The 13063-nt window shown below is 37.9% G+C and overlaps 2 non-coding genes across 2 annotated transcripts; both read right to left on the reverse strand.

Annotated features, from left to right (window-relative positions):
- Positions 1-4530: 4530 nt before the first annotated feature.
- Positions 4531-4726, reverse strand: LOC145044366 (U2 spliceosomal RNA). Its single transcript, XR_013681323.1, has one exon. It is a non-coding gene; the product is annotated as a U2 spliceosomal RNA (small nuclear RNA).
- A 518-nt stretch (positions 4727-5244) lies between these two features.
- On the reverse strand, positions 5245-5408 carry LOC145044340 (U1 spliceosomal RNA). Its single transcript, XR_013681299.1, has one exon. It is a non-coding gene; the product is annotated as a U1 spliceosomal RNA (small nuclear RNA).
- Positions 5409-13063: the final 7655 nt, after the last annotated feature.

Consider the following 13063-nt stretch of genomic DNA (forward strand, 5'->3'; position numbering starts at 1 on the left):
TATAATTATTTGAAAGCTATATTAAAAATTGCGTAAGCGTAGCACACTTACAGCGAATTTTATCGAAAACCGGAACTTAATTGGATCAGCGTTTCGAAACCGAAAACCTCCTTTTTCTCAGGACTCCGGGAGCCGCGGGGCTTCCTTAGTGTGCTAGGGTTCACCTAGACTTTAGGGAGGGTTAAAACCCTTAGAGAGAGAAAGTAGTGAGAGAAAGTGTGGAGAAAGGTGTGTGATTTCCGAGAACCTTCGCTCCCCTTTTATACGCCGCAGCCTCGGAAGTACGCTGGGCGTCCAGCAGTGCTACGCGGGGCGTAGCTCGGATGTGGTTGCCACATTGCACCAGTTGGCTCGCACTCGGACTCGGAAGGATAAGGCCGGAGGTACGCGGGGCGTACCGGACCTCGTACGCGGGGCGTAATGCGAAGTGAGGCGTGTCCGAATCCGAAGCATCCTTTGATCATCGATGGACGGCCCACAACGCGCCACATCATCAACTTCGCAATGAGCTTCGCAAATTCAAGTTACAACTTCAAAAATTTGTAACTTTCGCGTAGGACCTCTGTTTTCGACGTTCTTTATATCCACGCGAAGGTGGGAACATACTCTACAACTTTCGTTTAGACTCCATCGGCGAATTTGGAATCGATTTTAAATTTTATATTATTAACAGACCGGGATAGGATTGATCCGTTAAATTCTCATAACTTCTTCATCCGATGACCGTTTTCGCCCATCTTTTTCTCGTTACACTACTCTTATCGATATCTTCGATTCTCGTTTAGGTTGTGTCGGCTAAAAAAGGCTCGATCTAATATTCGAAGTTCGGGTTGTACATTGCTAATCCGAAACTTCGAAAAATCATAACTTCTTCATACGAAGTGAGATTTGGGCGTTCTTTTTATCGGTGTTCTTAGTTTAACATATTCTATGACTTTTGTTTAGATCGCTAAGGCTAAATCTCGCTCTATCATAAATTCACTATTTACGTTTCCCGGTATCATACCGGTTCCGTCGCAAATTTCAACGGGTGATAACTTCTTCGTTATAACTCGGATTTCGGCGTTCTTTATATGTACGAAAACCTTGAGACATATTCTACAGCTTGGTTAAAATTATTTATTCTAAATAATCTTTTGTCGAAAAGTCATTTTCGACCTCTATTGCCTTTAAATTGAGTAGCCCGGATCTACGAGCGTTACAGAAGAGTCTCTAGGGAACTCTTTCAGCTATGAGGAATTGGAAAAGCTCTAAGGAAGTGACGTGGCTGGGGTAAATTCATAAAAATACAAAGAATACTTAAAGAAAATCGAAATGGGTGTTGGTAAAAAATTAAGCTTAAACTTGAAAAAATTGTGTTTGAAATCAAAAAAATATTGTTTGAACTTACCAAAATCGAAAAAATTGTTTTTGAAGTAGCTTGAAATTTTTTTGTTTGAAATCGAAAAAACTTACCAAAATCGTTCTATGGTCATGGTTATGCGAAGAACAATTTCTCATATGAATGTTTTTGAAGAACAATTCCTCAGAGGTCCATGTGAGGAATTGTTCTTCAAACATATGTAATAAGATCAATATCCTAACCCGAAGGTAGGAACCTTAACCTAGCCACCTGTAGTTCAAGAAACAAGGAATTATCCAGCAAACTGTCAAAAACTTTTATTTATGGCACAATCATAAATAATCTATAAAGCATTAATTATTTAGTCTTTATAATCCTAATCAGAAACTAAAACCAGATCCTAGAAAATAGGAATCCTAAAGTAATAAAAAAAAAAAGTAAATATTCTAATTAAATGGACAACTAAATAAAAGGAAACATTTAAAAAATCTATTGAATCTTAATGCTTAACCCTTCGTCAATAGATCTAACCAAAACACCCAACATGGGTCGTATCATTACACCCTTCCTAAACACGCACCTTATCCTTAAGGTGGAACTTATGAAAACGCATGTTCATATCAACCAGATTCTCCCAGGTGGCTTCATACATGTAACATTCCGTTTATAATTAAGTAATTAAATAAGAAACCCTGAACACTAAGATGTAAATTTATATGTTATATTATCTTATAGTAGCCCTAAAATTCATAATAATTTAGTAGGGTGTTGGTTTTGAGTAGTTCAATGATATAATTTTGGGGGTTAAAAGTGCAATTCCAAGATTTATTTTGTAAAGAATTCTGAAGGTTTAGAGTTGTTTGGCAATTATTGGATTTAATTGAATAGATTTTGGAAGCAGGGCAAAAGAGTAAAATATTGATTTGGATTGAAAGGAATTGAGGGGGGAGGGGTTGGGAGTGTCAAGACAATAAGAAGTTTTAATTGGAGATGGGTTAAAACCCATCACCCTACTCATCCATGTTAACCTAACCCTAGATCGTTATCCTCCAGTCGTCACCATCTTTGGAACACCTTCATCCGCCGCTTGCTACTTCGTCGTTGGACGTCGACCGCCACAGCCCGTTGCCGGTGACGTTTGAGCAGCTGAGAGAGAACCGCCGAAGGCTGGAAATGGAGCTGTGATTGTTTATGTGTGGGTCATGAACGACCGGAGTCGCTGTCGTCGCTGCACCGCTTCTGTGAAGACGAAGTCGTCGTCCGACGTCGGTTGCTCCCATTGCCGTCAACAAAGACCGAGTGGGCGCCCTTTTCTGCCACTAATGTTGTTGTCGTTTTCAGTTTAAGCCTTCTTCTCCATTACTTCGGTGTTACACCACAGCCACGACCGTCGCCGCTCTTATGACTCATTCCAGCTGCTCCGTTCAACATCCACCACCCTAAAGGAGACTGGAGTGTGCATTTTAGATGGTGTGTCGCAAGTTTTTGTGTATATTTTGGTGTTGTATTTCGTTGTGTGTATGCTCGTCAGACCAGGAAACTGAGAACAACCACCACGGCAACGACCATGGTGGATGCCTCCATTCTGCAGCTGCTAGCCACCGTCTCCGGTGTCTACGAGCCTGTGTATATGTTTGGATAATTGACTGGGAAGCTTGTGATATTCTTATGGGCCTAATATTATAACCACCACCACCATCAGAAGATCCATAGTTTTGATCTTTTTTTATTGTTTCTGACTTAGAGAAATACTTATCGTAGACTTCAGGTTAAGCAAGGTAATAACAAATAAGGGCCAACAAGATTCATGTATACATTTTGTTGTAGAATGACATACACATGACCATTATGCTACTTCTAAATCTACAATTCTTGACCACAACAAGACTTAAATCATCAACCTTTCACTAGAGCACTCCTCCGTTAACAATAATTGGTGTTATGTTTCAGTGATGTGTTTTTTATTGCAATTAAGATATTGTATAGTCGATTCACTAGTCGATTAACATTGTAATGTGTATATATATATATATATATATATATATATATATATATATATATATATATATATATATATATATATATATATATATATATATATATATATATAATAGTAATACGCAATATTGTGAAATCATTTTTGTTGCTAATGAACTATACGCAGGGAGGAAGACAATTTGTCGGATCAACATAATAGGTTTGATTATGTCTATGAAATAATTAGCTTATAATTTAAGATAAGATCAATGTGGAAATATGAATCATCCGAACAAGTTAACCATAAATAATCATGTTTGTCTTGTTGATAAAGTTTTGTGGGCAGCACAAACTTGTCAAATATTTGTTCAGTTATCTTAGATCTATTTCACGACAATTGCAATTGGTAATTTCTCATTGACTGAGTCAACAAGAAGTTTGACTACGAACTCCAGCTACTTAGGTGTTAATGGTTAAATTTAATCAACTTTGTATCTTATATATCTCGGGCTTATGCTCAAAGAGACAACCAAGATTTTGTCCATCGTTTTTAATGATTCTCTATTTTTAGTCGTGAAGCTCTATACTTGATATGAGGACCTAGTATGACATATGCTCCACCGGTTTTGCAGTTAAACTCCCGGTTTTGCATGTTTGGACATTTTGGTGAACTCAATAGCCACAAAATCTTTATTACTTTACGAAACGGGATCCTGGTTTCTTAGTTGATGGGTGAAATGATTGTGTGGTTTTGATAATAGCAAGAGTGGGGAATGAATACCGGCCGAATGGTAACCTGATGGAAGAGTTTGGCATTGAAAGTGATGGCTCGATTCCCATGCATGATGCATCCCCAGGGAATTTATACTTGTTTTGCAATTTTTGTGAGGTTTTGATAGTATGGATTGCTGCAATCAGTGATATGCATGGCAACTCTATTTAGCATTTATGGGCAGCCTGCAGTTGGAAAAGTGAAGTGGTTCTTGATATTGATGTTAATACCATAGTTTTCTTCAACTCACAAACTGAATTGGTTCTTGCTCAGATTTCTTTGGTGCAGGGTTAGTGGGATGAACCACATATAAGATATTAAACTGTAAACTACAAGGGTCACACAGTCCCTTTTAAAGGTAAACTACAAGGGTCAATGGTACCTGTTGCAACTCTCCGTATGGATGCATTAGAAATGAAAAGGTTAAAGTTTTGATTTGGAGGGGTGCGCCATGCCAAGGCAAAAGTGCAACGCCAAGGCGACACTCAAAGACCCCAATAGCAAGCTATTGTGACGGATCTTTCCCCATAAAAAATAAGATTAATATCGAGTAGGCCGATGGCCCACATATCAGATATTAAACTGATAAGAACAGATACTACACTTGATCTTAGCCAAAAGGCCGAGAAAGGTATGAAATTTGCGTAAGGGAAAGGCCTTCCTTTTTAAACCTACTCAACATTCTCTGTTTGCTTTCCTTGAGGCGATGTGGGACTCCATAACTTTGCCTTTATTATGTCATGCATGCAACCGACTCAACTAATGGCTTAACTGCAGTAGCTTAATTTGCTTGATTAATATAGCTGCCATACAGTATGTTAATATTAATATAAATTATAAACCATGAGACTACCCATCGCAGCATCACAGTCCCTTAGCTTGTAATTAACGTTAGACTGGAACTGCTTCTTTTTGATACCTTAATTTGCTTATTAATTAAAGTAATTAAACCAGGAGACTCGTCAAAATTCAAAATTGTCAGAAAAATGTACCAGCTTCTAATCTATAACTCGTCAGAATTCAAAATTGTCATTTTTTAAGTTTTCTAAACCAAACGAGAGATGCAATTAACTAAGCAGAAATTTTGGAGTTACTACTTTTCTACTGATTGTAAGCATAAAAAGAATATGAAATTTTAAAACTAAGAGTATAGGTAGGAGCCGCGCGAACGCAGGCCCCCTCTAACACAAATTATGACGTAGGTTCGACCAACTTGGGCCGACCTTAGACAGGCACCTCTCCGTAATGTGCAATGGAGACCACCAGCCTAGGCCATGGACCTTCTTGATCCCCCAAAGACCCCGTCCAGGTAAGTGATTTTTCCGTTCCCCTGCCCTCGCTTTTTATCCAACAACTACCTTGACTTTTCTTTTCTTCCGCCTCCGATGTGGGATATGCATGCATGCATGGACCACCTATCTATTCTTAATTCTATTTGCCTTGGAAAATGGAAATGTTACCTAGCTCCATACTAATTATTAACTTCCTTTTTTTTTTTCTTTTATCCTAGCCAGCTTTCTTGGGATATTGACCCCACAAAACAACTTAAGGTAACCTAGCAACTTAAATACACTAAACTTAATAAACTAATGGAAAAGATAAATCGAATAGCAAAGCTAACTAGAATAGTTCTTTTTACCATGTTTTTTGCATTCTAGGCAACCGACTATTCTTTTTCCATTCAAGTTAACTAACAAGATAGTTGGTTGCCTAAGATGGAAAAAACATGGAATGTTGATTGCTATTACAAGTAATTTATCCTATTCATAATGCTATCTAGTGGTTAACATGGTACCATTATACCCTTAAATATTTGAATGTGTATGTGATTCTTATGTAATTATTCTATTGGAACTAATGTATAACCAGCTTACATACCTATACCTGTGCAGCAGCCTCTTTATATTGTCGTTTTGAAGCCATTACTTGAAGTTGCTCGATTACAGAGACTGTCACAATTAGCATAGGATCGATATTGAAGTAAGAGCATGCATACTCAAAATCAGTCTCTGTATTGGTGAAACACCTTATAAAGGAATACTTACTTATAAATAAAAAACATTAAAACACTTTGTCAAAATTGTGATTTAACCAACGTTACTTGGAAGTTAATTACATCTAGTCAATAAATAATTTGCTTTTTGTATCTGTTAGCTCTCTCTCCAAACCCTTTATTTGCTTTTTGTATCTGTTAGCTCTCTCTCCAAACCCTATGATGTTACTATATTTGAAACTAAAATCATTTAGAAACTTAAGCATTACCTACCTACTTTTCTTTCTGGATGTCCAGCATGCTCCATTCTCTCATACTAAACAAAATCTTTCTATTTGTAATCACTATCACCTCCATGCTTCTCAAGACGACGCAAAAATCTTGGTGATAATCCCAACCAATTTTCAGTAAAAGCTAGACCAATTGTTAGCACATCGCACCTAAACTATATGACCTTTTTCATAAGCTACTCAAGCACCGAAAAGCGTAAATGCAGATGTTGTGCTTCAAGGCCTACAAATTAAAGTGAAACTCAACTACATCTACCCAATTCCTTTATCGTCCCTGCATGCAAAATATTTATTTTGTATTGTTTAATTTTCAGGTACAATCATGCTTTGCCCAAATCAATATTTCATGTCCTCTTTCTCCATACAAAAATTGCCACTTACGATAACATTTTTTCGCATATGTATTATTATACACAACTACCGCATCCATGGTATAAAACCACATTATCTTTTACCACGACTCGACCGTGTTTCGCTAAAAATTGATATTCCATGTGTAAACGGTGGATCAGTTATATTCCTGCTAATTCTAAAGTTGATAATTAAAAACTATATATGCATTTACATTGTGTTCTCAGGTTTTGTTTAGAGAAAGGAGCCGAAAAGAAAATTATGGAAAGGGGAAAGGAGAACAGAAAGTTATTATTTTATTTATCTTCTAGATTTGGAAAGAATATAAGCAAACCAAACTTTCTTAATGTTCTAGAGTTTTAGGTAAAAAGAAAGAAAGCTTATAATTTGACGGCTTTGAATTTAACATCAGAATACCATACAATTGTTAGAAACAGTAAAGTATTATAATCACTATCAGAAACAATCAAATGCATTTATTGTTGGCTAAACCAAAAAGCTTTGGCAAAATCTCTTAACTCTTGCCATCAAATGATTATGCACTAGCTAATGTCAACAAAGCATGGTTTTATTTGTTAAATTTAACCAACATATTACTACAAGTTTTAATTCTCATGGGACAACCAACATATGTATCCGAAACCATTTAAAAACTAACCTTTACCAACTTTGTTGATGTTGAGTATGGTGTATGTCTTATCATACTCCTTATCGCCCCCAATGGACGCATATATATATATATATATATATATATATATATATATATATATATATATATATATATATATATATATATATATATATATGTATATATATATATTTAACACTAAATAGATCAATCTTAATCCTATTAATTTAATATAATCCTTGTATGCAAAAATGTTTGACAAATATGCCGCTTAATACATAGAGTAAATCACCAAATTTTGGATCAAATATCAAACGAGATTAATAATTAGTTAGAGATATTGTCTCTAATGGTAGAAGAATCGATTGGAAAACATTTAGATTTTGGATTGGTGATTGGAATGTATTGCTAAATCTTTCGAGGAATGTAACAAGATGTGCTAAGATGTTGAAAATAGAAAAAATTGTTAGATTTAATGACTTTTGTTTTATTGCGGGTAGAAAATTGTTATGGATTAATATTTCCAATATTATATGAGGGTTCTTAATCATTGAAATTGGTCCCTAAGTTGACTAAAAAGGATGTGAATCTTGAAAATAGGCAACAACCATTAGTTTATATATATATATATATATATATATATATATATATATATATATATATATATATATATATATATATATATATATATACAGAGAGAGTGAGAGAGAGGGCACATTTGGTACACTTTCCAAGTTGTTTTAAAGAGAATGTGAAACCTATTCAAAATATTTAAGACCTAATGGATTTGGCATGACCATATATGTTACAGCTCATACGAATTACGTAACGCATACCAATTCATTCTACAACCCATGCAAAAATTTGGCAAACTATAGGTTTTGATTGGGGAAACCTATTCAAAATATGTAAGACCTAATGGATTTGGTATGACCATATATGTTACAGCTCATTCGGATTAGGTAACGCATACCAATTCATTTTACAACCCATGCAAAATTTTGGCAAATCATATGTTTTGATTGGGGCTTTGATATGGACATTCCAAATTATTTAAAGGTTGTATAGAATTTATATGACCATACCAATTCATTTTATATATTTTTCAAACACTTACACTTTTTAGGGCTTTTGGTATGGTTTATAAAGTTATTTCCTAGCATGTACATGGGTGCGATGTATAGGTAGTGTTTTTGGATACACACACACTTTCATCAAAGAAAATATTTTATTAGTAGAGTTTTACCTATGTATAGCATTTTGTATATTTATCAAGCGAAAGAACATTTGGGGTGATAAATTTTTTTAAAGAATGGAGTATAAACATATTTATAGGTAAAATTATTGGCAATTTAAGGATAAAAGGCGGGAAATTTCAACAAATGACCACAAAAGAAGGCGTGGTTAAAGAAAATGACCAAGAAAATGCAACTTTCATAAAACGACCATGATTTCCGTAGGAAGGGTCTCTAGGGAACTCTTTCAGCTTTGAGGAATTGGAAAAGCTCTAAGGAAGTGACGTGGCAAGGGTAAATTCATAAAAATACAAAGAATATTTAAAGAAAATCGAAATGGGTGCTAGTAAAAAATTAAGCTTAAACTTGAAAAAATTGTGTTTGAAATCTAAAAAATATTGTTTGAACTTACCAAAATCGAAAAAATTGTTTTTGAAGTAGTTTGAAATATTTTTGTTTGAAATCGAAAAAACTTACCAAAATCGTTCTATGGTCATGGTTATGCGAAGAACAATTTCTCATATGAATGTTTTTGAAGAACAATTCCTCAGAGGTCCATGTGAGGAATTGTTCTTCAAACATATGTAATAAGATCAATATCCTAACCCGAAGGTAAGAACCTTAACCTAGCCACCTGTAGTTCGAGAAACAAGGAATTATCCAGCAAACTGTCAAAGACTTTTATTTATGGCACAATCATAAATAATATATAAAGAATTAATTATTTAGTCTTTATAATCCTAATCAGAAACTAAAACCAGATCCTAGAAAATAGGAATCCTAAAGTAATAAAAAAAAGTAATATTCTAATTAAATGGACAACTAAATAAAAGGAAACATTTAAAAAATCTCTTGAATCTTAATGCTTAACCCTTCGTCAATAGATCTAACCAAAACACCCAACATGGGTCGTAACATTACTCCCTTCCTAAACACGCACCTTGTCCTTAAGGTGGAACTTATGAAAACATCAACCAGATTCTCCCAGGTGGCTTCATACATGTAACATTCCGTTTATAATTAAGTAATTAAATAATAAACCTTGAACACTAAGATGTAAATTTATATGTTATATTATCTTATAGTAGCCCTAAAATTCATAATAATTTAGTAGGGTGTTGGTTTTAAGTAGTTAAATGATATAATTTTGGGGGTTAAAAGTGCAATTCCAAGATTTATTTTGTAAAGAATTCTGAAGGTTTAGAGTTGTTTGGCAATTATTGGATTTAATTGAATAGATTTTGGAAGCAGGGCAAAAGAGTAAAATATTGATTTGGATTGAAAGGAATTGAGGGGGGAGGGGTTGGGAGTGTCAAAATGATAAGAAGTTTTAATTGGAGACAGGTTAAAACCCATCACCCTACTCATCCATGTTAACCTAACCCTAGATCGTTATCCTCCAGTCGTCACCATCTTTGGAACACCTTCATCCGCTGCCTGCTACTTCGTCGTTGGACGTTGACCGCCACAGCCTGCTGTAAGTGACGTTTTTAGCAGCTCATACGGATTACGTAACGCATACCAATTCATTCTACAACCCATGCAAAAATTTGGCAAACTATAGGTTTTGATTGGGGAAACCTATTCAAAATATGTAAGACCTAATGGATTTGGTATGACCATATATGTTACAGCTCATACGGATTAGGTAACGCGTACCAATTCATTTTACAACCCATGCAAAATTTTCGCAAATGATAGGTTTTGATTGGGGCTTTGATATGGACATTCTGTAACGTCATAAAATTGCCAACCAAAAATTTTCATTTTTACAACCATTAAGACATGAGTAATTAGTTTAGATTTCCAAAATAACGTCGTAGTCTCAAACGATTACATATCAAAAGATAAAATAGTTTCCCCGAGTGTGTGTACGATCACGCTGGCGCCTTCCCACGGTCCTCACTCGTACCTGAAACACATAAGCAACAATTGTAAGCATAAAGCTTAGTGAGTTCCCAAAATACAACATACACACATACGCCTTTCCAGGCCTTGACCTTCCGGTCCATGTGTTCAGGGGACTTCCGTCCCGACTGGGTAAACCTTCCGGTCCTACCCACATCAACCTTTTACAGTCCATATGACCACGCCTTCCGGCCCACATCAAACATATCATACATGACACATATAGCAATTAACTTAACACACATAAAGCATATATTCCATATCATATTCGACCTTCCGGTCACATAGTCAAACCCTTCCGTGTACAGTATAGTGAGGAGACTCACCTCGTATGCCTTGCTAAATTGCTAATCGAAAATCCTGGAATCACTCGGGCCCGAACCCTCGAGCTGCAATCCTCCTACGATATATAAATCTATAAATATTACTTGTACCGCTAAGGTGGACCATCCAAATCAAGTCAACACAGGTTGACCCGATCAACAGTCTTTAGTTAATTTGGACTAGACTCGGCGAGTGCACAATAGTGACTCGGCGAGTCTACGCGTTTTTACCAACTCTCAAGAATTTTCCCTTTGACTCGTCGAGTACTCCCCTGACTCGACGAGTTCCGCCTGGGCCTGAATCGCAGGGTCACCGCGACTCAACTCGCCGAGTCTAAGGCCAACTCGGCGAGTCCCATCCTGACTCGGTCCACCTGGCAAAACCTTTCCAACTCTCTGCGACTCACTGAGTCGCTCACAACTCGGTCCAGTCTACACACAAGATGGTCTCAAGGACAATCTTCAAGTGACTCGTCGAGTCTGTTCTTCAGACTCGGCGAGTCCATGCCATGCACCAGCTAAAACTGGCTCTTGCGGTCAGATCCGTTCCATAAATACATAGATTTGGCCTTCCCAAGCTTATTTGTCACGTAAAGTCTCAGTCTTGGTTGCCATGCAATGCATACAAGGCTTATTTTGAAGAAACCACCTTCAATATGGCAAGTATAGCTTCTAACTCAAATAAATGGGCATAAAGCTTGTCATAAGGGGTCTCCTGGACCTGCTAAAGTCCAGATCTAGGTTCCATGTCTCCATGGGACCTCTCATACTTCTTATTCAAGCCAAGAAAGGCAAGAAGAAACCCTAGATTTGGCCCATCAACACAAAACACGAAGATTGGCTCAGAATGTTACCTCAAGAAGACCCCCTTGATGAAATAGCAACAGATCTAAGCTCCCCAACACTTCAAGCTTGCTCCTCTCCCTCCTTTCCTTGCACTATCACACAAAATGAAGAACAAAAGGCCTTCAAACACACACACAAGGGCTTACAGACGTATGGAGGCTCTTAGTGTTCAAGGTGGCCGCATAAGAGGGCCATAAGGTCCTTTAAATAGAGCTCAGGGCCGGGGAATTAGGGTTTCATTAAACAGCACGGACTCGTCGAGTCCATCCCTTGGACTCGCCGAGTCCGGACGCGAACCCCCGCTAAAAACCGCGACCCGACTCGACGAGTTCAACCACCAACTCGCCGAGTCCCCTCACAGAATGCCAAAATATATAAAGAAATGAAGGTACCTGGGGATCCGGGCTGTTACAAATCTCCCCCACTAGAATAAGACTTCGCCCTCGAAGTCCCGCTTAGTCAAAAAGTTCCGGATGTTGCTCCCGCATCTCCCGCTCCGGCTCCCAAGTCATCTCTGATCCCTTCCGATGCTGCCACTGAACCAATACCAGAGGCACCTCCTTGTTCCTCAAAACCTTGATCTTCCGATCTCTGATGGCTACAGGTCTTTCTGCATAATTCAGACTTGCATCCACCTGAATATCTCCTAACGGAACCACCGCTGATTCGTCGGCTATACATTTCCGCAGCTGCGACACATGGAAAGTGTCGTGAATCTGTCCCAACTCTGCTGGCAAGTCTAAACGGTAGGCTACCCGTCCCACCCTTGCAATCACACGAAAAGGACCAATATACCGGGGCCCCAACTTGCCCCTCTTCCTGAATCGAATCACTCCTTTCCAAGGAGAGACCTTCAAGAGCACGAGATCACCAACCTGGAACTCAAGCTCGGACCGACGCCTGTCTGCATAACTTTTCTGCCGGCTCTGAGCGGCCAGCAACCTCTGCCTGACCATCTGAATTTGCTCGGTCGTCTGAAGCACGATCTCCGTGCTACCCATAACCTGCTGTCCCACCTCACCCCAACAGATGGGGGTGCGACACCTCCGCCCATACAACAGCTCAAAGGGCGGCATACCAATGCTCGAATGATGGCTGTTGTTATACTAGAACTCTGCTAAAGGTAGATAGGTGTCCCAGCACCCTCCGAAATCCAACACACACGCCCGAAGCATGTTCTCGAGCGTCTGAATGGTCCGCTCACTCTGGCCGTCTGTCTGAGGATGATATGCCGTACTGAAATGCAGCCTAGTACCCAACTCTTCATGGAATTTCTTCCAGAACCTGGAAGTGAAACGCACGTCGCGGTCTGAAATAATCGAGATTGGCACCCCATGCCGCGATACTACTTCCCTCACATATAACTCAGCCAACTTCTCCGCCGAAGAGCTCTCACTA

This window comes from Lactuca saligna, chromosome 4, assembly GCF_052625555.1.
Source record: "Lactuca saligna cultivar CGN05327 chromosome 4, ASM5262555v1, whole genome shotgun sequence".
Classification (NCBI taxonomy): domain Eukaryota; kingdom Viridiplantae; phylum Streptophyta; class Magnoliopsida; order Asterales; family Asteraceae; genus Lactuca; species Lactuca saligna.